Source organism: Oncorhynchus nerka, linkage group LG23 (genome assembly GCF_034236695.1).
Source record: "Oncorhynchus nerka isolate Pitt River linkage group LG23, Oner_Uvic_2.0, whole genome shotgun sequence".
Lineage (NCBI taxonomy): Eukaryota > Metazoa > Chordata > Actinopteri > Salmoniformes > Salmonidae > Oncorhynchus > Oncorhynchus nerka.
Window position 1 is genome coordinate 3,746,929 of NC_088418.1, and position 26,953 is coordinate 3,773,881.

General features: G+C 47.2%; 1 pseudogene; it reads right to left on the bottom strand.

The window, feature by feature from the left end:
* Positions 1–25,842, bottom strand: part of LOC115121558 (visual pigment-like receptor peropsin) — a 44,857-nt pseudogene extending 19,015 nt beyond the window's left edge.
* Positions 25,843–26,953: the final 1,111 nt, after the last annotated feature.

Genomic DNA, 26,953 nt, shown 5'->3' on the forward strand with positions numbered 1-26,953 from the left:
TAATATCCATACATAGTCACTTTAATAACTCTACCTACATGTATATACAGTTTTACCTCAACTACCTCGACTAACCTGTGCTCCAGCACATTGACTCTGTACCGGTGCCCCCAGCACATTGACTCTGTACCGGTGCCCCCAGCACATTGACTCTGTACCGGTGCCCCCAGCACATTGACTCTGTACCGGTGCCCCCAGCACATTGACTCTGTACCGGTGCCCCCAGCACATTGACTCTGTACCGGTGCCCCCAGCACATTGACTCTGTACCGGTGCCCCCAGCACATTGACTCTGTACCGGTGCCCCCAGCACATTGACTCTGTACCGGTGCTTGTTATTTAACTGCTGCTCTTCAATTAATTGTTATTTTTCAAATGTTATGTTTTTATATATTTTTTTTTTCTTTATTTTTTAATAATTTTTTTTTACCTATCACTTATTGATCTTAAAACTGATTTGTTGGTTAAGGGTTTGTAAAGTGCCTCCAGCATTGACTCACGGTGTTAGGTCTGCCTCCACACCTGTTGTATTCAGCATTTCGGTGCCTCCAGTGAGGTCTACTACACCTGTTGTATTCAGCACATTGATTTCACTGTGAGGTCTACTACCGGTGCCCCCACCTGTTGTATTCAGCATTTCACTGCCCCCAACATTGGTCTACTGACTCACCTGTTGTATGCCCCCAGCATTTCACTGCCCCAGCACATTGGTCTACTACACCTGACTCTGTATTCAGCTCTTTGCCCCAGCACTGACTCTGACCGGTCCCCACTGACTCACCTGACTCTGTATTCCAGCATTTCACTGTGAAGGTCTACTACACCTGTTGTATTCAGCATTGACTCACTGTAAGGTCTGACTCTACACCATTGACTCTGTACCGGTTCAGCATTTCACTGTCCAGCAATTGGTCTACATTGACACCTGTTGTATTCTGTACCGGTGCTTGTTATTTCACTGCTCTTCAATTAATTGTTATTTTTCAAATGTTATGTTTTTATATATTTTTTTCTACTACACCTGTTGTATTCAGCATTTCACTGTAAGGTCTACTACACCTGTTGTATTCAGCATTTCACTGTGAGGTCTACTACACCTGTTGTATTCAGCATTTCACTGTTGTAGGTCTAGGTCTACACCTGTTGTATTCAGCATTTCACTGTAAGGTCTACTACACCTGTTGTATTCAGCATTTCACTGTGAGGTCTACTACACCTGTTGTATTCAGCATTTCACTGTGATGTCTACTACACCTGTTGTATTCAGCATTTCACTGTAAGGTCTACTACACCTGTTGTATTCAGCATTTCACTGTAAGGTCTACTACACCTGTTGTATTCAGCATTTCACTGTACCGTCTACACCTGTTGTATTCAGCATTTCACTGTAAGGTCTACTACACCTGTTGTATTCAGCATTTCACTGTGAGGTCTACTACACCTGTTGTATTCAGCATTTCACTGTAAGGTCTACTACACCTGTTGTATTCAGCATTTCACTGTGAGGTCTACTACACCTGTTGTATTCAGCATTTCACTGTGAGGTCTACTACACCTGTTGTATTCAGCATTTCACTTAAGGTCTACACCTGTTGTATTCAGCATTTCACTAAGGTCTACTACACCTGTTGTATTCAGCATTTCACTGTAAGGTCTACTACACCTGTTGTATTCAGCATTTCACTGTGAGGTCTACTACACCTGTTGTATTCAGCATTTCACTGTACCGTCTACACCTGTTGTATTCAGCATTTCACTGTCAGGTCTACTACACCTGTTGTATTCGGCATTTCACTGTGAGGTCTACTACACCTGTTGTATTCAGCATTTCACTGTGAGGTCTACTACACCTGTTGTATTCAGCATTTCACTGTGAGGTCTACTACACCTGTTGTATTCAGCAATTCACAGTAAGGTCTACTACACCTGTTGTATTCAGCATTTCACTGGACGGTCTACTACACCTGTTGTATTCAGCATTTCACTGTAAGGTCTACTACACCTGTTGTATTCAGCATTTCACTGTGAGGTCTACTACACCTGTTGTATTCGGCATTTCACTGTGAGGTCTACTACACCTGTTGTATTCAGCATTTCACTGTCAGGTCTACTACACCTGTTGTATTCAGCATTTCACTGTCAGGTCTACTACACCTGTTGTATTCAGCATTTCACTGTCAGGTCTACTACACCTGTTGTATTCAGCATTTCACTGTAAGGTCTACCACACCTGTTGTATTCAGCATTTCACTGTGAGGTCTACTACACCTGTTGTATTCAGCATTTCACTGTACCGTCTACACCTGTTGTATTCAGCATTTCACTGTCAGGTCTACTACACCTGTTGTATTCGGCATTTCACTGTGAGGTCTACTACACCTGTTGTATTCAGCATTTCACTGTGAGGTCTACTACACCTGTTGTATTCGGCATTTCACTGTGAGGTCTACTACACCTGTTGTATTCAGCAATTCACAGTAAGGTCTACTACACCTGTTGTATTCAGCATTTCACTGGACGGTCTACTACACCTGTTGTATTCAGCATTTCACTGTAAGGTCTACTACACCTGTTGTATTCAGCATTTCACTGTGAGGTCTACTACACCTGTTGTATTCAGCATTTCACTGTAAGGTCTACTACACCTGTTGTATTCAGCATTTCACTGTAAGGTCTACTACACCTGTTGTATTTAGCATTTCACTGTAAGGTCTATCACACCTGTTGTATTCAGCATTTCACTGTCAGGTCTACTACACCTGTTGTATTCAGCATTTCACTGTGAGGTCTACTACACCTGTTGTATTCAGCATTTCACTGCAAGGTCTACTACACCTGTTGTATTCAGCATTTCACTGTCAGGTCTACTACACCTGTTGTATTCAGCATTTCACTGTGAGGTCTACTACACCTGTTGTATTCAGCATTTCACTCTAAGGTCTACTACACCTGTTGTATTCAGCATTTCACTGTGAGGTCTACTACACCTGTTGTATTCAGCATTTCACTGTAAGGTTGTATTCAGCACTACACCTGTTGTATTCAGCATTTCACAATAAGGTCTACTACACCTGTTGTATTCAGCATTTCACTGTACAGGTCTACTGTAAGGTCTACTACACCTGTTGTATTCAGCATTTCACTGTAAGGTCTACTACACCTGTTGTATTCAGCATTTTTAAGGTCTACTACACCTGTTGTATTCAGCATTTCATGTGATAAATATGATTTGATTTCAGCATTTCATCCTGTTACTGACACATAGAGGTAAATTAGAGAGGTTCCCATGCTGTTACTACACCTGTTGTATTACTTTGATCTGCTGCAAGAGCTTCTATAATATCAGCATTACTGTCAATCAGGTCTACTTTTCCCTAACCCTTTCTGCCTGGTCTAACACCTGTTGTATTAATAACCCTATAGGCTCAGACTCAATGTTGAAACTCTTATCTTAATAAGGTCTACTAGGCTCAGACTCAATTTCAGTAGGAAGGTCTTACACCTGTTTAACCCTATAGGCTGACTACACCTGTTGTACAACAGTAGGAAACTGTTGTCTTCCTTTAAGGTCTATAGGCTCAGACTCAACAATAGATTTGAAACTCTTCCTTTAACCCTATAGGCTCAGACACAACAGTAGGAAACTCTTCCTTTAACCCTATAGGCTCAGACACAACAGTAGGACACTCTTCCTTTAACCCTATAGGCTCAGACACAATAATAGGAAACTCTTATCTTAATAACCCTATAGGCTCAGACTCAATAATAGGAAACTCTTCCTTTAACCCTATAGGCTCAGACTCAACAATAGGAAACTCTTCCTTTAACCCTATAGGCTCAGACTCAACAATAGGAAACTCTTCCTTTAACCCTATAGGCTCAGACACAACAATAGGAAACCAGTTCCTTTAACCCTATAGGCTCAGACACAACAGTAGGAAACTCTTCCTTTAACCCTATAGGCTCAGACACAACAGTAGGAAACTCTTCCTTTAACCCTATAGGCTCAGACACAACAGTAGGAAACTCTTCCTTTAACCCTATAGGCTCAGACACAACAGTAGGAAACTCTTCCTTTAACCCTATAGGCTCAGACACAACAGTAGGAAACTCTTCCTTTAACCCTATAGGCTCAGACACAACAATAGGAAACTCTTCCTTTAACCCTATAGGCTCAGACACAACAGTAGGAAACTCTTCCTTTAACCCTATAGGCTCAGACACAACAGTAGGAAACTCTTCCCTTAACCCTATAGGCTCAGACTCAACAATAGGAAACTCTTCCTTTAACCCTATAGACTCAGACTCAACAATAGGAATACCCTTCCTTTAACCCTATAGGCTCAGACACAACAGTAGGAAACTCTTCCTTTAACCCTATAGGCTCAGACTCAACAATAGGAAACTCTTCCTTTAACCCTATAGGCTCAGACTTCCTTCCTTTAACCCTATAGGCTCAGACACAACAGTAGGAAACTCTTCCTTTAACCCTATAGGCTCAGACTCAACAGTAGGAAACTCTTCCCTTAACCCTATAGGCTCAGACTCAACAATAGGAAACTCTTCCTTTAACCCTATAGGCTCAGACTCAACAATAGGAAACTCTTCCTTTAACCCTATAGACTCAGACTCAACAATAGGAAACCCCTTCCTTTAACCCTATAGGCTCAGACACAACAGTAGGAAACTCTTCCTTTAACCCTATAGGCTCAGCCACAACAGTAGGAAACTCTTCCTTTAACCCTATAGGCTCAGACTCAACAATAGGAAACTCTTCCTTTAACCCTATAGGCTCAGACTCAACAATAGTGAGAGTACTTAGCACCTCCCGACAGAGTAACTGTAGTAATTTGCAAAAACGAGTGCAAACAGATTTTTTTTATGTTTGATTACAAGAACATGTTGTCAGTCAGACGTCTACAGCGGACGGTCCTTAACACACTGAATGATGGTCAGAGGAATCCTAGATCCACATTCGGTGTGATGTGTGCAAGCCTTAACCCAGCCTGCCTCCCTTAACCCAGCCTGAAATCACTCTGCCATTTCCTGGTAGCTAATATTCCAATAGTTTTGCCTATTTTCAGTTTTTATGTGACTAAACAAGCAGGTGTAGTGTAGAGAATCATTGTACCATCTAAATCGCTGTGAAATATATTTTCCATAAGCATAAATATTGTATTTTCAGCTGTTTGTAGCTGGTGTACAAAACCGAAAGTAAAAGACGCAAAAAACTAAACTTAAGAACGAGAAGCATAGAACTAGCTCACATAGATCAGATCTATGACTGGCTATCAATGAGAGTGACAGATCTCTAAACACACATTTCTATGTGAATTTGGTCAGGTCTCCCAAAAAGTTAAATATTGCAGCTGTAACCCTGTCTGCCTCTTTTAACCCTAAAATAATGTCCAGGCTTTTCCTCCACTTCTCTTCTAGGCTTTTCCTGCACCTCCCTTCTAGGCTTTACCTGCACTTCCTTTCTAGGCTTTTCCTGCACTTCCCTTCTAGGCTTTTCCTGCACTTCCCTTCCAGGCTTTTCCTGCACTTCCCTTCTAGGCTTTACCTGCACTTCCTTTCTAGGCTTTTCCTGCACCTCCCTTCTAGGCTTTACCTGCACTTCCCTTCTAGGCTTTTCCTGCACTTCCCTTCTAGGCTTTTCCTGCACTTCCCTTCTAGGCTTTTCCTGCCCTTCCTTTCTAGGCTTTTCCTCCACTTCCCTTCTAGGCTTTTCCTGCACTTCCCTTCTAGACTTTTCCTCCACTTCCCTTCTAGGCTTTTCCTGCCCTTCACCTCCCTTCTAGGCTTTTCCTCCACTTCCCTTCTAGGCTTTTCCTGCACTTCCCTTCTAGGCTTTTCCTGCCCTTCACTTCCCCTCTAGGCTTTTCCTGCCCTTCACTTCCCTTCTAGGCTTTTCCTGCACTTCCCTTCTAGGCTTTTCCTGCCCTTCACTTCCCTTCTAGGCTTTTCCTCCACTTCCCTTCTAGGCTTTTCCTGCACTTCCCTTCTAGGCTTTTCCTGCCCTTCACTTCCCCTCTAGGCTTTTCCTGCCCTTCACTTCCCTTCTAGGCTTTTCCTCCCTTCCCTTCTAGGCTTTTCCTGCCCTTCCCTTCTAGGCTTTTCCTGCCCTTCCCTTCTAGGCTTTTCCTGCCCTTCCCTTCTAGGCTTTTCCTGCCCTTCCCTTCTAGGCTTTTCCTCCCTTCCCTTCTAGGCTTTTCCTCCCTTCCCTTCTAGGCTTTTCCTGCCCTTCCCTTCTAGGCTTTTCCTACACTTCCCTTCCAGGCTTTTCCTCCACTTCCCTTCTAGGCTTTTCCTCCACTTCCCTTCTAGGCTTTACCTGCACTTCCCTTCTAGGCTTTTCCTGCACTTCCCTTCTAGGCTTTTCCTGCACTTCCCTTCCAGGCTTTTCCTCCACTTCCCTTCTAGGCTTTTCCTACACTTCCCTTCCAGGCTTTTCTTCCACTTCCCTTCTAGGCTTTTCCTACACTTCCCTTCCAGGCTTTTCCTGCCCTTCCCTTCTAGGCTTTTCCTACACTTCCCTTCTAGGCTTTTCCTGTACTTCCCTTCCAGGCTTTTCCTCCACTTCCCTTCTAGGCTTTTCCTACACTTCCCTTCCAGGCTTTTCCTGCCCTTCCCTTCCCTTCTAGGCCTTTCCTGCACTTCCCTTCTAGGCTTTTCCTACACTTCCCTTCTAGGCTTTTCCTAATGCCAGTATACCTTAACTCTAACCCAGCCTTAGGCTGGTGAAACCAACTGACTAATGTGTTTACAGAGAAACAGAATGTGATCCGTAAGTCAGAAAAGGTAGAACGAGGCAAACCAAGCCTGCCCGGAGCCAATATCTCTGTAGACTTATGGTTGATCAAGGAATCATTTGCGACTATTGTCTACTATTGGAACTCTGCTTTAGGGCCATTTGTGCAATAAGTATCCTCCGTACCAAAGTAATTCCTGTACCTCAACCTGGGTCAGACATCTAGGCCTACAGTATCATACTGTACAGTTGCATCCTCTCTGCCTATGTCCTCCACGGTCAATTCCATTTCAAATCAGTCATTTCAGGAGGTAATCTATAAATTGGAATTTCAGAAATGGAATTGACCCCAAACTTGAAGTCCTCTCTCTAATAGCTCCAAAGGGTCTCGCCACGTCCCCATCCTGACGGAGCCACTCAGAGACGGGTGGAATGTCCCATGTGTACCTGTTCTGTTCATGTCCCGTCACGCTCTCTGATGCAGTAATCTGCTAATACTTCTGTTCATGTCCCTTCACGCTCTCTGATGCAGTAATCTGCTAATACTTCTCACATGCCTGTCTCGCTCTCTCTCTCTCTCTCTCTCTCTCTCCCTCTCTCTCTCTCTCTCTCTCTCTCTCTCTCTCTCTCTCTCTCTCCTCTCTCTCTCTCTCTCTCTCCCTCTCTCTCTCTCTCTCTCTCTCTCCCTCCTCTCCCTCTCTCTCCCTCTCTCTCTCCCTCCCTTCCGTCTCTACTTTACTTTCCTCTACATCTCTCTAAAGACACAAGAGAGGGGAATGCTTCCTATCCCAATATTGTTCTCTCCTCCCATTAAAAACCTGAGATAACAGCAATGGCTGAGAGGTGAGATCATTAAGTAAGGCTGTTTTCTAGAACAAAGGTGTGGAAGCCTCCCTTCCCCCTTCCTTCTGCTCATGAACCTAATTATAACACATAGCTACAGGCCTGGTTATATCTCTATATCTCCGCTTCTGAGCTTAGACTCTCTCATAACGGTAGGGAGACTGAGTCTGGATCCAAAATGGCGCCTGTATTCCCTGTATGCTGAACTACTATGTACCCTATGTGAGCCCTGGTGAAATGTCGTTCTCCACACAGGTCATTTCAGACACAGCCTGTGACTGGCACTGGGGCAGTTATTGTTACACCAATGTTGTTGTAGGTCCTAAATCCACAGAGGGTCCTCTCACAGAGTAGCTAGCAGGATATCAGGCCTTGACCACGGGCTAACCTTCACGAAGGTAAATAAGCAGTCAGAAATTCCTAAAGTACCAACCAAGTATGACGTTTATTTCAGTCGCCAGTTAAAACTCTCAGGGTTTTATAGTTTTATATTTCAAGCAGATTTGGCTCCGGCTATACCGATGCAGTAGGAAATCAAATAGTTAACGTTGCATCAAAAGGTTGAGATATTAAGTTTGCTTTGCGTTCGTTATTTCAGGCTGAGAGACGTATTTGAAAATAGCCTGGTCCCAGATCTATTTGTGCTCTCTTGACAACTCTAACGGGCGTGGTCACCAACAGATCTGGGACCAGGCAGATCTGTATTTCATACTGAAGACACAAATTAGTATTTTGAAGGCTTTCTTTCTCATGGATTCACAGCAGTTATTTTCCAACACTGATCTGAGGTAAAGGAATCCTGTAATTCCAGTTTTGTTCACTCTACAGACACGACACCAACATTGTCTGTACTTGCCTCAACATATTATATTGCCTAATGGTTTTTCAGATGGAATCCCCAAATTCCTAACTGGTCTCAGATCTGTTTGTGCTGTTGCAACAACCACCGGTTGTTGACAAAACAAACAGATCTGGGACCAGGCTTCCAGATTCCAATGGGTATGTGGTTGTTGACAGATGGTACAGGAACCCTGGCTCCACGGTCCACAGCCATAATCTGATTACAGATTAACCTCCTACCCACATGAATACTAGTCCTAGTCTTAATCCCCCTTCTCACTCTGTTTCCACTTACCACTCCTTCACTGCATTCATCTAGATTGATCCAAGACATTAGAATATTGACCCCCTTCACTCTGGATTGGTCCAAGACATTAGAATATTGACCCCCTTCACTCTGGATTGGTCCAAGACATTAGAATATTGACCCTCTTCACTCTGGATTGGTCCAAGACATTAGGAAAGATCCTCTCTTCACTCTGGATTGGTCCAAGACATTAGGAAAGATCCTCTCTTCACTCTGGATTGGTCCAAGACATTAGGAAAGGGCCTCCCTTCACTCTGGATTGGTCCAAGACATTAGGAAATGGACCTCCTTCACTCTGGATTCTGGATTGGTCCAAGACATTAGGAAAGGGCCTCCCTTCACTCTGGATTGGTCCAAGACATTGGGAAATGGACCTCCTTCACTCTGGATTGGTCCAAGACATTAGGAAATGGACCTCCTTCACTCTGGATTGGTCCAAGACATTAGGAAAGGGCCTCCCTTCACTCTGGATTGGTCCAAGACATTGGGAAATGGACCTCCTTCACTCTGGATTGGTCCAAGACATTAGGAAATGGACCTCCTTCACTCTGGATTGGTCCAAGACATTAGGAAATGGACCTCCTTCACTCTGGATTGGTCCAAGACATTAGGAAATGGACCTCCTTCACTCTGGATTGGTCCAAGACATTAGGAAATGGACCTCCTTCACTCTGGATTGGTCCAAGACATTAGGAAATGGACCTCCTTCACTCTGGATTGGTCCAAGACATTAGGAAATGGATCCTCTCTTCACTCTGGATTGGTCCAAGATATTAGGAAAGGGCCTCCCTTCACTCTGGATTGGTCCAAGACATTAGGAAAGATCCTCTCTTCACTCTGGATTGGTCCAAGACATTAGGAAAGATCCTCTCTTCACTCTGGATTGGTCCAAGACATTAGGAAAGATCCTCTCTTCACTCTGGATTGGTCCAAGACATTAGGAAAGGGCCTCCCTTCACTCTGGCTCTTTCCATGTGAGCCCTAGTCTAGCTCAGCCTAGGACTAATTTGGACTCTTCTGGAAAGAGGAATCTAAAATAGCACAGGTTCTATACTCTAGACTCCAAGCCCCCCTCAATCATGGGTCTAAAACCATCATGAGTATCTTGACCAATATAGAATAAATCATTTATCGTTGAAAGGTACTTTGGCGCCTTATACAATCCGAAGAGCATGAGATCAAATTTGAAAAGACATCGCATTGTTACTAATCTCAACAATATGACTTTCATTATTTTAGGTCTGCTTTATTGGATTTTATAGGTAAACATAGTTCAAATGAGGACTGAGGTACATGTTTTACAATTTATGGTCATTTTGTAATGTCCAAACATGAATATTGAGTTCCATTGAAATGAATGCGTTTTAAAGTGGTGTATAGTGCAAAGTCCCTCTTAAATGATCCATGTCCCTCCACCATGTTTCTCACATTTTGAGAGAATACTCTACATATACAAAAGTATGTCGACACCCCATCAAATTAGGGGATTTGGCTAATTCAGACACACCCATGTGGTTCAGTACATAGGTATAGAGGCAGGTGGGTCGGGGGGGGCTAATACCTACACACACACACACACACACACACACACACACACACACACACACACACACACCACACACACACACACACACGGTATCCCCAAAGCAATACCATTATAACAGCAACGGTGCGTTGTCAGAATGTGAAGAGACATGAGGTTGCGTGCAGACATGGCGCCCTTTGAATTTCGCAAAAATGTTATCGTCAATGTCCTGCACGGTGCATAGTAAATGAGAGGGTAACAGCTAAGCCAGCAGCCTATAGGTCATAGTAAATGAGAGGGTAACAGCTAAGCCAGCAGCCTATAGGTCATAGTAAATGAGAGAGTAACAGCTAAGCCAGCAGCCTATAGGTCATAGTAAATGAGAGAGTAACAGCTAAGCCAGCAGCCTATAGGTCATAGTAAATGAGAGAGTAACAGCTAAGCCAGCAGCCTATAGGTCATAGTAAATGAGAGAGTAACAGCTAAGCCAGCAGCCTATAGGGCATAGTAAATGAGAGAGTAACAGCTAAGCCAGGTCATAGTAAATGAGAGAGTAACAGCTAAGCCAGCAGCCTATAGGTCATAGTAAATGAGAGAGTAACAGCTAAGCCAGGTCATAGTAAATGAGAGAGTAACAGCTAAGCCAGCAGCCTATAGGTCATAGTAAATGAGAGAGTAACAGCTAAGCCAGCAGCCTATAGGTCATAGTAAATGAGAGAGTAACAGCTAAGCCAGCAGCCTATAGGTCATAGTAAATGAGAGAGTAACAGCTAAGCCAGCAGCCTATAGGTCATAGTAAAGGCTAAGCATAGTAAATGAGAGGGTAACAGCTAAGCCAGCAGCCTATAGGTCATAGTAAATGAGAGGGTAACAGCTAAGCCAGCAGCCTATAGGTCATAGTAAATGAGAGGGTAACAGCTAAGCCAGCAGCCTAGTAAATGAGAGGGCATAGTAAATGAGAGGGTAACAGCTAAGCCAGCAGCCTATAGGTCATAGTAAATGAGAGAGTAACAGCTAAGCCAGCAGCCATAGGTCATAGTAAATGAGAGGTAAGCAGTAAGCCAGGTCATAGTAAAGAGAGCCCAGCAGCCTATAGGTCATAGTAAATGAGAGAGTAACAGCTAAGCCAGCCTATAGGTCATAGTAAATGAGAGAGTAACAGCTAAGCCAGCAGCCTATAGGTCATAGTAAATGAGAGAGTAACAGCTAAGCCAGCAGCCTATAGGTCATAGTAAATGAGAGGGCATAGTAACAGCTAACAGCTAAGCCAGCAGCCTATAGGTCATAGTAAATGAGAGTAACAGTAAGCCAGCAGCCTATAGGTCATAGTAAATGAGAGAGTAAGCCAGCAGCCTATAGGTCATAGTAAATGAGCAGCCTATAGGTCATAGTAACAGCTAAGCTAAGCCAGGTCATAGTAAATGAGAGGGTAACAGCTAAGCCAGGTCATAGTAAATGAGAGAGTAACAGCTAAGCCAGCAGCCTATAGGTCATAGTAAATGAGAGAGTAACAGCTAAGCCAGCAGCCTATAGGTCATAGTAAATGAGAGAGTAACAGCTAAGCCAGCAGCCTATAGGTCATAGTAAATGAGAGGGTAACAGCTAAGCCAGCAGCCTATAGGTCATAGTAAATGAGAGAGTAACAGCTAAGCCAGCAGCCTATAGGTCATAGTAAATGAGAGAGTAACAGCTAAGCCAGCAGCCTATAGGTCATAGTAAATGAGAGGGTAACAGCTAAGCCAGGTCATAGTAAATGAGAGAGTAACAGCTAAGCCAGCAGCCTATAGGTCATAGTAAATGAGAGGGTAACAGCTAAGCCAGCAGCCTATAGGTCATAGTAAATGAGAGGGTAACAGCTAAGCCAGGTCATAGTAAATGAGAGAGTAACAGCTAAGCCAGCAGCCTATAGGTCATAGTAAATGAGAGGGTAACAGCTAAGCCAGCAGCCTATAGGGCATAGTAAATGAGAGAGTAACAGCCCAGCCAGCAGCCTATAGGTCATAGTAAATGAGAGAGTAACAGCTAAGCCAGCAGCCTATAGGGCATAGTAAATGAGAGAGTAACAGCTAAGCCAGCAGCCTATAGGTCATAGTAAATGAGAGGGTAACAGCTAAGCCAGCAGCCTATAGGTCATAGTAAATGAGAGAGTAACAGCTAAGCCAGGTCATAGTAAATGAGAGGGTAACAGCTAAGCCAGCAGCCTATAGGTCATAGTAAATGAGAGGGTAACAGCTAAGCCAGCAGCCTATAGGTCATAGTAAATGAGAGGGTAACAGCTAAGCCAGCAGCCTATAGGTCATAGTAAATGAGAGAGTAACAGCTAAGCCAGCAGCCTATAGGGCATAGTAAATGAGAGAGTAACAGCTAAGCCAGCAGCCTATAGGTCAAAACAAAATGTAAACTTACAAAGTTGTGTGTAACGGCATGGTGTTTAGTATACGCTAAACTTATAGGCCTGTGCTTATTATCTTGTGACTGTAGGTCACGGATAGCGTGGGAAATGATTGCGTGTCCTGTCGGGTTGCCCCCCTGTCATGGACCTTGCCACTGAGCAGGGGGGCCTGGGGTTTGGTTAAAGCCCCCTCTAAGACAGTAATTTTAGGTTCCATTATTATAACCTAACGGCCTCTGTAAAGGGGACCAGTGGTAGCCTAAATGAGCATATATTCAAACAGTGCCTCAGATTAGCTTTGTTTACACAATTTTGTATTTAACTAGGCAAGTCAGGTAAGAACAAATTCTTATTTACAATGACGGACTACCCCCGGCCAAACCCAAACCCGGACGACGCTGGGCCAATTGTGCGCCGCCCTGTGGGGCTCCCAATCACGGCCGGTTGTGATACAGCCTGGAATCGAACCAGAGTCTGTAGTGACGCCTCTAAGCACTGGAGCTGCAGTGAGTTTCACCTTCTCCTACAGACACTGCGCCCTCAGCCGTTGAATAGCCCTATAATTGACTTTCACTTGCCCACTAAAACGTACCATTAGCCTACAAGTTAGGGTACTCAATCTAGTGAGCTGCTCGCGGGTTTATAACGGGCTGTAAAATAGAGGCGTTGTAGTGAATTTGACATGGGACATGCACACGCATAGCCCCCGGGCTCAAGGATCCCAAAATAATTAGTTTTATTGGGTGTGCTGTCGTAGCCGACAAGCCTATAGTCGTTAGAAGGATAGCTGCCTTAATAAGGGGCAAATACTACTGTTAGTAAATCACCACGGATACAGTCGTTAATAGTTACCTTTCTGAAAGGTTGTTGCCTAGGCTACGCAGCATTCAGTGACAGTGGCAAGAATGCTCCATGGTCTTTAGAAGAGTTTATTCCTACAGTCTGAAATTGCCAGGGGGAAACTCTCTCTCTCTCTCTGTGTGTGTGTGTGTGTGTGTGTGTGTGTGTGTGTGTGTGTGTGTGTGTGTGTGTGTGTGTGTGTGTGTGTGTGTGTGTGTGTGTGTGTGTCAACAGGCAGTTAACCCACTGTTCCCTGGTTGGCCGTCATTGAAAATAAGAATTTGTTCTTAACTGGCTCGACTAGTTAAATAAAGATAAAATAAATGATGTAAAAGAGAAAGGATTTCCTTCTTACCTGCACACACACACACACACACACACACACACACACACACACACTCTTACCTAAAGCCAATTCTAAAGTACAGTTTTCACCAGGTCATCTAACTGAGGCGTTTCACAGCAACAGGAAACCATGCTTAACCAAATCCCCTTGCTGAAATCTTAAAACATAACTGAGACTTTATTCTCAATATTACATTTCGAGTTCATTCTAGAAATATCGGCACTTTATTCTAGAAAAATTCACACTTTTTCACACGATTTAATTTCAACTTTATTTTCTAGTTATTGCCACTTTATTCTGGAAATATTGTCGCTTTAAAAAAAAAAAATACTATCATGCAAACAACAATAATAATGCAAGTACCACCGACCACCAGCAGTTTGATGTTTCTCTTCACTTGGCCCTAATACTCTTCCGTACATTTAGGATAGGGACGTCCCAAAGATCCCGAATAGCAACAACCAACCAACTATTCAACCAAGCAACCAATCAACCAATATTTATCTCTTAACCTGGCAGGTCCAGATCCAGGTGATCCAAAGCCGTCATCTCTGAAGAGGTTAAAGATGTCCAAAATCCCTCTGGAGTACCGAACATGGAGATGCTAGCGTCCGAGATAGCCAGGTTCAACGTGAGGAAGTCTGTAGGCAGCAGGGAGGCCCTCTGTCTGTACAGCACCAATACCACGAGACTGTTGCCTAACAACGACAGCCAACCTGGAGAAGAGATGAGACACACAAATTCACTGAAACATTTCACCAACAGGATAGAAATTCAGATATAGGACTACTTAAGCAATTAAAAAAAAAAAAAATCTGATAATTGTTTTCAGGGGAAAAGCTCTGGTGCACATAAAACTAATTTGAATAATTATCTCAGTAGCAACTTCAAAAATCTTTTTTTCTCAGCATGGCTTCCAATAACACCTGTTATTTTAAGTCTCTATTTACAGATTAAGAGGTCTTGCTCCTCCCGGCATGGCATTTAAGGTGTTACGGGATCAATGGTCAACAGTCCAAAGCATTCCACTCATACCCGATCATGAGCCACACAGCCGTGGGGTTACACGTCCCCTAGAGAGGTGGAGAGAGGGCTACAAAGGTCCTTGACCAGTTGACTTAGGTGAGAGACAATCCCCTTTATTTTTGACCAAATTTGTATACGTTTGTTTTTTTATTTTTCTTGATGGGGGGACGACATGCAGAATGCACAAATTAATATAATTTAATAGTTCGCTCACATCACAGAGACGACAAAACATAACAACACATTGAGAATGTAAAGAGAGACAAAAATATAACAGAAGCAAGCCTCCACCCATTCAACATGTCTCCCCTAACCCCACCCATCCAACATGTCTCCCCTAACCCCACCCATCCAACATGTCTCCCTAACCCCACCCATTCAACATGTCTCCCCTAACCCCACCCATCCAACATGTCTCCCCTAACCCCACCCATCCAACATGTCTCCCTAACTCCACCCATTCAACATGTCTCCCCAAACCCCACCCATCAACATGTCTCCCCTAACCCCACCCATTCAACATGTCTCCCCTAACCCCACCCATTCAACAACACCCCACCCATTCAACATGTCTCCCCATTCAAACCCCACCCATTCAACATGTCTCCCTAACCCCACCCATCCAACATGTCTCCTTAACCCCACCCATCCAACACCTAACCCCACCCCCAACACCCCACCCATCCAACATGTCTCCCTAACCCCACCCATCCAACATGTCTCCCCATCCACCCATCCAACATGTCTCCCTAACCCCACCCATCCAACATGTCTCCCCTAACCCCACCCATCCAACATGTCTCCCCTAACCCCACCCATCCAACATGTCTCCCTAACCCCACCCATCCAACATGTCTCCCATCCAGCCCCAACATGTCTCCCCTAACCCCACCCATCAACATGTCTCCCCTAACCCCACCCATCCAACATGTCTCCCTAACCCCACCCATTCAACATGTCTCCCTAACCCCACCCATTCAACATGTCTCCCCATAACCCCACCCATTCAACATGTCTCCCCTAACCCCACCCATCCAACATGTCTCCAGCCCCAACCTCCCTAACCCCACCCATCCAACATGTCTCCCCATCCAGCCCCCAACCTCCCTAACCCCACCCATCCCTAACCCCACCCATCCAACATGTCTCCCTCCAGCCCCAACCTCCCTAACCCCACCCATCCAACATGTCTCCATCCAGCCCCAACCTCCCTAACCCCACCCATTCCAACATGTCTCCCTCCAGCCCCCAACCCTCCACTAACCCCACCCATCCAACATGTCTCCCTCCAGCCCCAACCTCCCTAACCCCACCCATCCAACATGTCTCCATCCAGCCCCAACCTCCCCTAACCCCACCCCCAACATCTCCATCCAACAACTCCCTAACCCCACCCATCCAACATGTCTCCCTAACACCACCCATCCAACATGTCTCTCCAGCCCCAACCTCCCACCCATCCAACATGTCTCCATCCAGCCCCAACCTCCCCTAACCCCACCCATCCAACATGTCTCCCTAACCCCACCCATCAACATGTCTCCCTAACCCCACCCATCCAACATGTCTCCCCTAACCCCACCCATCCAACATGTCTCCATCCAGCCCCAACCTCCCTAACCCCACCCATCCAACATGTCTCCCCAAACCCCACCCATCCAACATGTCTCCCATAACCCCAACCTCCCTAACCCCACCCATCCAACATGTCTCCCTAACCCCACCCATCCAACATGTCTCCCTAACCCCCCATCCAACATGTCTCCCCTAACCCCACCCATCCAACATGTCTCCCCTAACCCCACCCATCCAACATGTCTCCATCCAGCCCCAACCTCACCCTAACTAACCCCACCCATCCAACATGTCCAACATGTCTCCCCTAACCCCACCCATCCAACATGTCTCCCCTAACCCCACCCATCCAACATGTCTCCCCTAACCCCACCCATCCAACATGTCTCCCCTAACCCCACCCATCCAACATGTCTCCCTAACCCCACCCATTCAACATGTCTCCCCTAACCCCACCCATCCAACATGTCTCCCCTAACCCCACCCATCCAACATGTCTCCCCTAACCCCACCCATCCAACATGTCTCCCCTAACCCCACCCATCATGTCTCCATCCATGTCTCCCTAACCCCACCCATTCAACATGTCTCCCTAACCCCACCCATCCAACATGTCTCCCCTAACCCCACCCATTCAACATGTCTCCCTAACCCCACACCCATCCAACATGTCTCCATCCAGCCCCAACCTCCCTACCCCCACCCATTCCCTAACCCCACCCATCCAACATGTCTCCCTCCAGCCCAACCCCACCCAACCTCCCAACACCCTCCACTAACCCCACCCATCCAACATGTCTCCTCCAGCCCCAACCTCCCTAACACCACCCATCCAACATGTCTCCATCCAGCCCCAACCTCCCTAACCCCACCCATCCACCCCACCCATCCAACACGTCTCCCTCCAGCCCAGCCCAACCCAACCTCCCTAACCCCACCCATCCAACATGTCTCCATCCAGCCCCAACCTCCCTAACCCCACCCATCCAACATGTCTCCTCCAGCCCCAACCTCCCTAACACCCATCCAACATGTCTCCAGCCACAAACCCCTAACCCCACCCATCCAACATGTAACACCACCCATCCAACATGTCTCCATCCAGCCCCAACCTCCCCTAACCCCACCCATCCAACATGTCTCCCCTAACCCCACCCATCCAACATGTCTAACCCCACCCTAACCCCACCCATCCAACATGTCTCCCTAACCCCACCCATCCAACATGTCTCCATCCAGCCCCAACCTCCCTAACCCCACCCATCCAACATGTCTCCCCTAACCCCACCCATCAACATGTCTCCCTAACCCCACCCATCCAACATGTCTCCATCCAGCCCCAATGTCTCCTCCCCTACCCCCAACCTCCCCTACCCACCCCACCCATCCAACATGTCTGCCCCAACCCCCACCCACCCATCCAACATGTCTCCATCCCTAACCCCACCCATCCAACATGTAACCCCACCCATCCAACATGTCCCCTAACCCCACCCATCCAACATGTCTCCATCCAGCCCCAACCTCCCTAACTCCACCCATCCACTAACCCCACCCATCCAACATGTCTCTCCAGCCCCTAACCTCCCTAACTCCACCCATCCAACATGTCTCCATCCAGCCCCAACCTCCCTAACTCCACCCACCCAACCCCACCCATCCAAAATGTCAACATGTGTCTCCCCAAAGACCCAGACCTCCCTTGATAGCACCAACATAATGTTATATCTTCCCTAACCCCACCCATCCAACATGTCTCCCCTAACCCCAACCTCCCCTAACCCCACCCATCCAACATGTCTCCCTAACCCCACCCATCCAACATGTCTCCCTAACCCCACCCATTCAACATGTCTCCCTAACCCCACCCATCCAACATGTCTCCATCCAGCCCCAAAACCCCACCCACCCCAACATGTCTCCCTAACCCCACCCATCCAACATGTCTCCAGCCCCAACCTCCCTAACCCCACCCATCCAACATGTCTCCATCCAGCCCCAACCTCCCTAACCCCACCCCCTAACCCCACCCATCCATTCCCTAACCCCCCACCCATCAAACATGTCTCCCTCCAGCCCCAACCTCCACTAACCCCACCCATCCAACATGTCTCCATCCAGCCCCAACCTCCCTAACCCCACCCATCCAACATGTCTCCATCCAGCCCCAACCTCCCTAACCCCACCCATCCAACATGTCTCCCTCCAGCCCCAAACCTCAGCCCTAACCCCACCCATCCAACATGTCTCCACCTCCCTAACCCCAGCCCCAAATGTCTCCCTCCCCCCAAACCCCTAACCCCACCCATCCAACATGTCTCCATCCAGCCCCAACCTCCCTAACCCCACCCATTCAACATGTCTCCCTAACCCCACCCATTCCAACATGTCTCCCCTAACCCCACCCATCCAACATGTCTCCCCTAACCCCACCCATCCAACATGTATCCCTTAACCCCACCCATCCAACATGTCTCCCCTAACCCCACCCATCCAACATGTCTCCCCTAACCCCACCCATCCAACATGTCTCCCAAACCCCACCCATCCAACATGTCTCCCTAACCCCACCCATTCAACATGTCTCCCCTAACCCCAGCCCCAATTCAACATGTCTCCCATAACCCCACCCATTCAACATGTCTCCCCTAACCCCACCCATTCAACATGTCTCCCTAATACCCCCAACACCCATTCAACATGTCTCCCCTAACCCCACCCATCCAACATGTCTCCATCCAGCCCCAACCTCCAACATGTCCCTAACCCCCCACCCATTCCCTAACCCCACCCATCCAACATGTCTCCCCCTCCAGCCCAGTCCAACCTCCCTAACCCCACCCATCCACTCCCCTAACCCCACCCATCCAACATGTCTCCCTCCAGCCCCAACCTCCCCTAACACCACCCATCCAACATGTCTCCCTCCAGCCCCAACCTCCCCTAACCCCACCCATCCAACATGTCTCCATCCAGCCCCAACCTCCCTAACCCCACCCATTCCCTAACCCCACCCATCCAACACGTCTCTCCCTCCAGCCCAGCCCAACCCAACCTTCCACTAACCCCACCCATCCAACATGTCTCCCTCCAGCCCCAACCTCCCTAACCCCACCCATCCAACATGTCTCCATCCAGCCCCAACCTCCCTAACCCCACCCATTCCCAACATATCTCCATCCAGCCCCAACCTCCACTAACCCCACCCATCCAACATGTCTCCCTCCAGCCCCCCTAACCCCACCCATCCAACATGTCTCCATCCAGCCCACCCCAACCCAACCTCCACTAACCCCACCCATCCAACATGTCTCCCTCCAGCCCCAACCTCCCTAACCCCACCCATCCAACATGTAACCTCCATCAACATGCCCCAACATGTCTCCCTAACCCCACCCATCCAACATATCTCCATCCAGCCCCAACCTCCCTAACCCCACCCATCCAACATGTCTCCCTAACCCCACCCATCCAACATGTCTCCATCCAGCCCCAACCTCCCTAACCCCACCCATCCAACATGTCTCCCTCCAGCCCCAACCTCCCTAACCCCACCCATCCAACATGTCTCCCCTAACCCCACCCATCCAACATGTCTCCCCTAACCCCACCCATCCAACATATCTCCATCCAGCCCAGCCCCCCTAACCCCCACCCATCCAACATGTCTCCCTAACCCCACCCATCCAACATGTCTCCCTAACTCCACCCATCCAACATGTCTCCCCTAACCCCACCCATCCAACATGTCTCCATCCAGCCCCAACCTCCCTAACCCCACCCATCCAACATGTCTCCCTAACCCCACCCATTCAACATGTCTCCCCTAACCCCACCCATCCAACATGTCTCCATCCAGCCCCAACCTCCCTAACCCCACCCATCCAACATGTCTCCCTCCAGCCCCAACCTCCCTAACTCCACCCATCCAACATGTCTCCCCAAACCCCACCCATCCAACATGTCTCCCTAACCCCACCCATCCAAAATGTCTGTTTTTATAGATTGTTTAACATGTCTCCCCAATAATACAGACCTCAATTGTTCCCTATCCAATTCTCTCATAATGTTATATCTTCCACTGTCTCCCTAACCCCACCCATCCAACATGTCTCCAGCCCCAACCTCCCCTAACCCCACCCATCCAACATCCAACATGTCTCTCCCAAACCCCACCCATCCAACATGTCTCCCCTAACCCCACCCATCCAACATGTCTCCCCTAACCCCAACCTCCCTAACCCCACCCATCCAACATGTCTCCCTAACCCCACCCATCCAACATGTCTCCCCTCCAGCCCCAACCCCACCCATCCAACATGTCCTCCAGCCCCAACCTCCCTAACCCCACCCATTCCAACATGTCTCCCCTAACCTCCCTAACCCATCCAACATGTCTCTCCCTAACCCCACCCATCCAACATGTCTCCATCCAGCCCCAACCTCCCTAACCCCACCCATCCAACATGTCTCCCCAAACTCCCACCCACCCCCAACATGTCTCCCCTAACCCCACCCATCCAACATGTCCAGCCCCAACCTCCCTAACCCCACCCATCCAACATGTCTCCATCCAGCCCCAACCTCCCCTAACCCCACCCATTCCCTAACCCCCCACCCATCAAACACATGTCTCCCTCCAGCCCAGCCCAACCCAACCCATCCCTAACCCCACCCATCCAACATGTCTCCATCCAGCCCCAACCTCCCTAACCCCACCCATCCAACATGTCTCCCATCCAGCCCCAACCTCCCCCCCACCCATCCCTAACCCCACCCATCCAACATGTCTCCATCCAGCCCCAACCTCCCTAACCCCACCCATTCAACATGTCTCCATCCAGCCCCAACCTCCCCTAACCCCACCCATTCAACATGTACAGAGACAATAATATTTTTCCAGACCTCAATTGTTCCCCACCCATTCTTCAACAGTTAGTTATGTCTCCCCTAACCCCACCCATCCAACATGTCTCCCCAAACCCCACCCATCCAACATGTCTCCCCTAACCCCACCCATTCAACATGTCTCCCTAACCCCACCCATTCAACATGTCTCCCTAACCCCACCCATTCAACATGTCTCCCATAACCCCACCCATTCAACATGTCTCCCCTAACCCCACCCATCATTCAACATGTCCAACTCCATCCAGCCCCAACCTCCCTAACCCCACCCATTCCCTAACCCCACCCATCCAACACGTCTCCCTCCAGCCCAGCCCAACCTCCCTAACCCCACCCCTAACCCCACCCATCCACTAAACCTCCCCCCCACCCATCCAACATGTCTCCCTCCAGCCCCAACCTCCCTAACACCACCCATCCAACATAACCCCACCCATCCAACATATCTCCTCCAGCCCCAACCTCCCTAACCCCACCCATCCAACATGTCTCCATCCAGCCCCAACCTCCCTAACACCCATCCCCATTCCCTAACCCCACCCATCCAACATGTCTCCCTCCACCCATCCATGCTCCAACCCAACCTCCACTAACCCCACCCATCCAACATGTCTCCCTCCAGCCCCAACCTCCCTAACCCCACCCATCCAACATGTCTCCCCTCCAGCCCATCCAACATGTCTCCCTAACCCCACCCATCCAACATATCTCCATCCAGCCCCAACCTCCCTAACCCCACCCATCCAACATGTCTCCCCTAAACCCCACCCATCCAACATGTCTCCATCCAGCCCCAACCTCCCTAACCCCACCCATCCAACATGTCTCCCTCCAGCCCCAACCTCCCTAACCCCACCCATCCAACATGTCTCCACTAACCCCACCCATCCAACATGTCTCCATCCAGCCCCAACCTCCCATAACCCCACCCATCCCAACATGTCTCCCCTAACCCCACCCATCCAACATGTCTCCATCCAGCCCCAACCTCCCCTAACCCCACCCATCCAACATGTCTCCCTAACCCCACCCATCCAACATGTCTCTCCAGCCCCAACCTCCCCTAACCCCACCCATCCAACATGTCTCCCTCCAGCCCCAACCTCCCCTAACCCCACCCATCCAACATGTCTTTTTAACCCCACCCATCCAACATGTCTCCCTCAATTGTTCCTTGAACCCCACCCATCCAACATGTCTCCCATCAACAGTCTCCCCAAACCCCAGCCCAACCCAACCTCCCCCATTCAACTCCACCCATCCATGTCTCCCCTAACCATTCAACCACCCATCCAACATGTAACCCCACCCTCCATGTCTCCAGCCCCAACCTCCCTAACACCACCCATCCAACATGTCTCCATCCAGCCCAACCCAACCTCCCTAACCCCACCCATCCACTAACCCCACCATCAACAACATGTCTAACACCACCCAGCCAACATGTCTCCCCAGCCCCAACCCACCCATCCCCTCCAACCCCACCCATCCAAAATGTCAGCCCCAACCTCCCTTTTTATAGATTGTTTATCTCCAACATGTGTTGGGCTTATCCTTAACCCATCCATCCCAACCTCCCTAAACCCCAATAACATTTTAAATCCAGACCTCAATTGTTCCTTAACTAGCACCATTCATGTCTCCCCTAACCCCACCCATCCAAATGTTATACCTTCCAGTTAGTTACTGTATCCAACATGTCTACTCCACCCATCCCTAATCTACTGGTTAAATTGAGATGGCTGCCATCTTAGAGTCAACATGTTATTTTCTGTGGCGCTGCCTGCCAGCTGTAACCATCTCTGACATTGAGATATTCAAGGAGCTATCATCGTTAAATAACATGTTCTTTAAAATGAATTTTGTAACTTTGTCCCAGAAGCATTTAACTGCAGGGCCACTCCCACATCATGTGAAGGAATGTGCCTACCTGATTTAGGGGATACAGTGAATAGTTGGGACTTGGGGCCAATTTCATCATAAAACGATTCCTTGGTGTTAAATACACTCTGTGAACAAACTTAAAATGCATAAGTCTCTTGGGATATATCTCTTTTAGCTTGGCACATCTAGACACTTGGATTTTTGCCCATTCTTCAAGGCAAAACTGCTCCAGCTCCTTCAAGTTCAATGGATTCCGCTGGTGTGCAGCAATCTTTATTAAGTAATTCCACAGATTCTCAATTGGATTGAGGTCTGGGCATTTAAATGTTTCCCCTTAAACCGCTCAAGTGTTGCTTGAACAGTATGCTTAGGGTCACTGTCCTGCTGGAAGGTGAACCTCTGTCCCAGTCTCAAATCTCTGGAAGACTGAAACAGGTTTCCCTCAACAATTTCCCTGTATTTAGCACCATCCATCCATCTGACCAGTTTCCCTGCCAATTAAATATATCCACACAGCATGATGTTGCCACCACCATGCTTCACTTGGGGATGGGGTTCTTGGGGTGATGGGAGGTGTTGGGTTTGTGCCAGACATAATGTTTTTTTTTTGCCAAAAAGCTCAATTTTAGTCTCATCTGACTAGAGTACCTTCTTCCATATGTTTGGGTAGTCTCCCACATGCCTTTCCGTGAACACCAAATGTGTTCGCTTGTTTTTATCTTTAAGCAATGTTTTTTTTCTGGCCACTCTTCCGAAAAACCCAGCTCTGTGGAGTGTACGGCTTAAAGTGGTCCTATGGACACATACTCCAATCTCCTCTGTGGAGCTTTGCAGCTCCTTCAGGTTTATCTTTGGTCTCTTTGTTGCCTCTCTGATTAATGCCCTCCTTACCTGGTCTGTGAGTTTTGGTTGGCAGCCCTCTCTTGGCAGGTTTGTTGTGGTGCCATATTCTTTCCATGTTTTAATAATGGATTTAATGGTGCTCTGTGAGATGTTCAAAGTTTCTGATATTTTTTTATAACCCATCCCTGATCTGTACGTCTCCACAGCTTTGTCCCTGACCGGTTTGAAGAGCTCATTGGTCTTCATGGTGCCGCTTGCTTGGTGGTGCCCCTTGCTGAGTGGTGTTGCAGACTCTGTGGCCTTTCAGAACAGGTGTATATATACTGAGATCATGTGACACTTAGTTAAATAAAGTCCACCTGTGTGCAATCTAATTATGTGACACTTAAATAAAGTCCACTAGCTACTTGAATTTATTTTAGCCAGACCTGTGTGCAATCTAACTAATTATGTGAAGGTAATTGGTTGCACCAGGTCTTATTTAGGGGCTGCAATGAAAAGAGTGGCACACACTTGGTTACATTATCCGTATCCAATTTTTTCATTTTTTTTTAAACAAGTTATTTTTTCCATTTCACGTCAGCCAATTTGGACTATTGTGTATGTTCATTACATGAAATCCAAATAAATAAACTACAGTAATGCAAAATAAATACAAAAAACACAGAGGGGATGAATACTTTTGCAAGTCACTGTATGTAAATATGATATTTCTATTTATACATTTTTTATACATTTGCAAAAACAAATTAAACAACTGTTTTTACTTTGTCATTATAGTGTGTTGTGTGTAGTTTGATGAGGATAAAACATAAATCTATTTTAGAATAAGGCAGTAATGTCGACAAAATGTGGAAAAAGTCAAGTGGTCTGAATACTTTCTGAACACTCTGTATCAGTGAGATATACTCCTTGACTCAGTAGCCTGGTTCACATTAGGCATACCGGTAGCTCAGAAGATTGGGCTGTGGTATGATTGCCACTTGTACAACAGCTACTTGGTTATATCAGCCATTAGCCAGATGAGTGGCCGGTGGATTCAAGATGACTGTTCTTGTCCTTGAGCTATCAAAATGGAGCACTTCATTCACTATTTCCTGCATCTCATTGGCATAGGACTACATTTAAATAAACTTCACAATTACTTAACAATAGTTCCTGCGTTTGCATCCAAAATAAGATCTGAAAAAACATCTTGAAAATATATATATTTTTTGATATAATTTCAAAGTAGGCTACATACAAACTGAACTGCAACATCCAAATACAAACAGACCATTTTGATTCTGTTTAAACATATAATGTCATTCAGTGTTGATTTCTATATGTAAACAACATGGTTTACATTAGGATATTGAAAATGTGTATTATCTGAAACGTACAGTACATACATACTTTCTATCTCAATAGCATTCAACCACACAATAATAATAATAATACATTTAATTTGCATAGCCCTTTTCATTACAGAGTTAACTCAATGCTAAAGCATTGTCCGCTAACTACATACAACACCCACCTACCTATCAGCAACAGGTAAACTCCGATGACAGTCTCTCCCTGTTCCGACAGAGGAGGCTCCTTGTATAGCTGACTCAGGTTGTTATTCCTCCACGGAATGTTAGCTATCTTCATTGGATGTCTCAGTGGTGCTAGCTGTTCCATCTTCTCAGCGTTCTAAATGTTCCAAATTCCAAAGGCCTGAATCCCTGTCAATTCCGAAGGAGCTTCTCTTCCCTTCTCTCAAGTCTTCATTCACTGAGATACTGCCTCGTGTGCCAAACGGAAACTCCTGATCCCTGCTTCCGCGTAAAGCCAGCTTAGAAATAAACACCAATGCCCTAAAGTTAGCCTACAGTACAACTCATTACAGACCAATTGATAACGAGTAGCCATGCCTGGTAATCCAATTTTTGTCTTAAGGACAAAACAGATGGAGATTTTGGAGTGGAATCCCAACCAATACGGGAAAAACTCAAGTAAGCCACTTCACTAGTACGAATGTAATTTGTTTAATTTATTTTAGCTTAAACTTATTTCTTTAAGCAGCCTACAAAATCTTCCCCAGCCAAAATAACAATTTATAATTCCAACAAGCCAATAACCAATTCATTAGCTTACTATGTAGACCAAGGTCTACGTGTCCCACTGTAGAGATATAAAACAGGTCTGGTTTTCTTTAAGCAATTATCAACTGTAATTAATTAGGTATTCTAGGTAAGCATAATATTAGGTGTAGGTTTAACCTAACACTATGACAAGTGATCATTGACACTCCTCAATAAACAGGTGCACATCAGCCTGGGCTGTCTGGTCTTTCACACCAGCCTGGGCTGTCTGTTCTTTCACACCAGCCTGGGCTGTCTGGTCTTCCACACCAGTCTGGTCTTTCACATCAGCCTGGCCTGTCTGGTCTTTCACATCAGCCTGGGCTGTCTGGTCTTTCACACCAGCCTGGCCTGTCTGGTCTTTCACATCAGCCTGGCCTGTCTGGTCTTTCACACCAGCCAGCGGTAGATTCACACTGCGGTAGATTCACACTGCGGTAGATTCACACGGCGGTAGATTCACACTGCGGTAGATTCACACCGGACAGGCGGGAGACTCTGGCGGCTCCGGAGTGAAGGGCGATTCTGGCATCGCCTGGCTGACTGACGGCTCTGGCAGATCCTGGCTGACTGATGGCTCTGGCAGCTCCTGGCTGGCTGGCGGCTCTGGCAGCTCCTGGCTGGCTGGCTGGCAGGTCCTGGCTGACTGACGGTTCTGGCAGCTCCTGGCCTGGCTGGCTCCTGGCTGGCTGGCGGCTCTGGCAGCTCCTGGCTGGCTGGCGGCTCTGGCAGGTCCTGGCTGACTGACGGCTCTGGCAGCTCCTG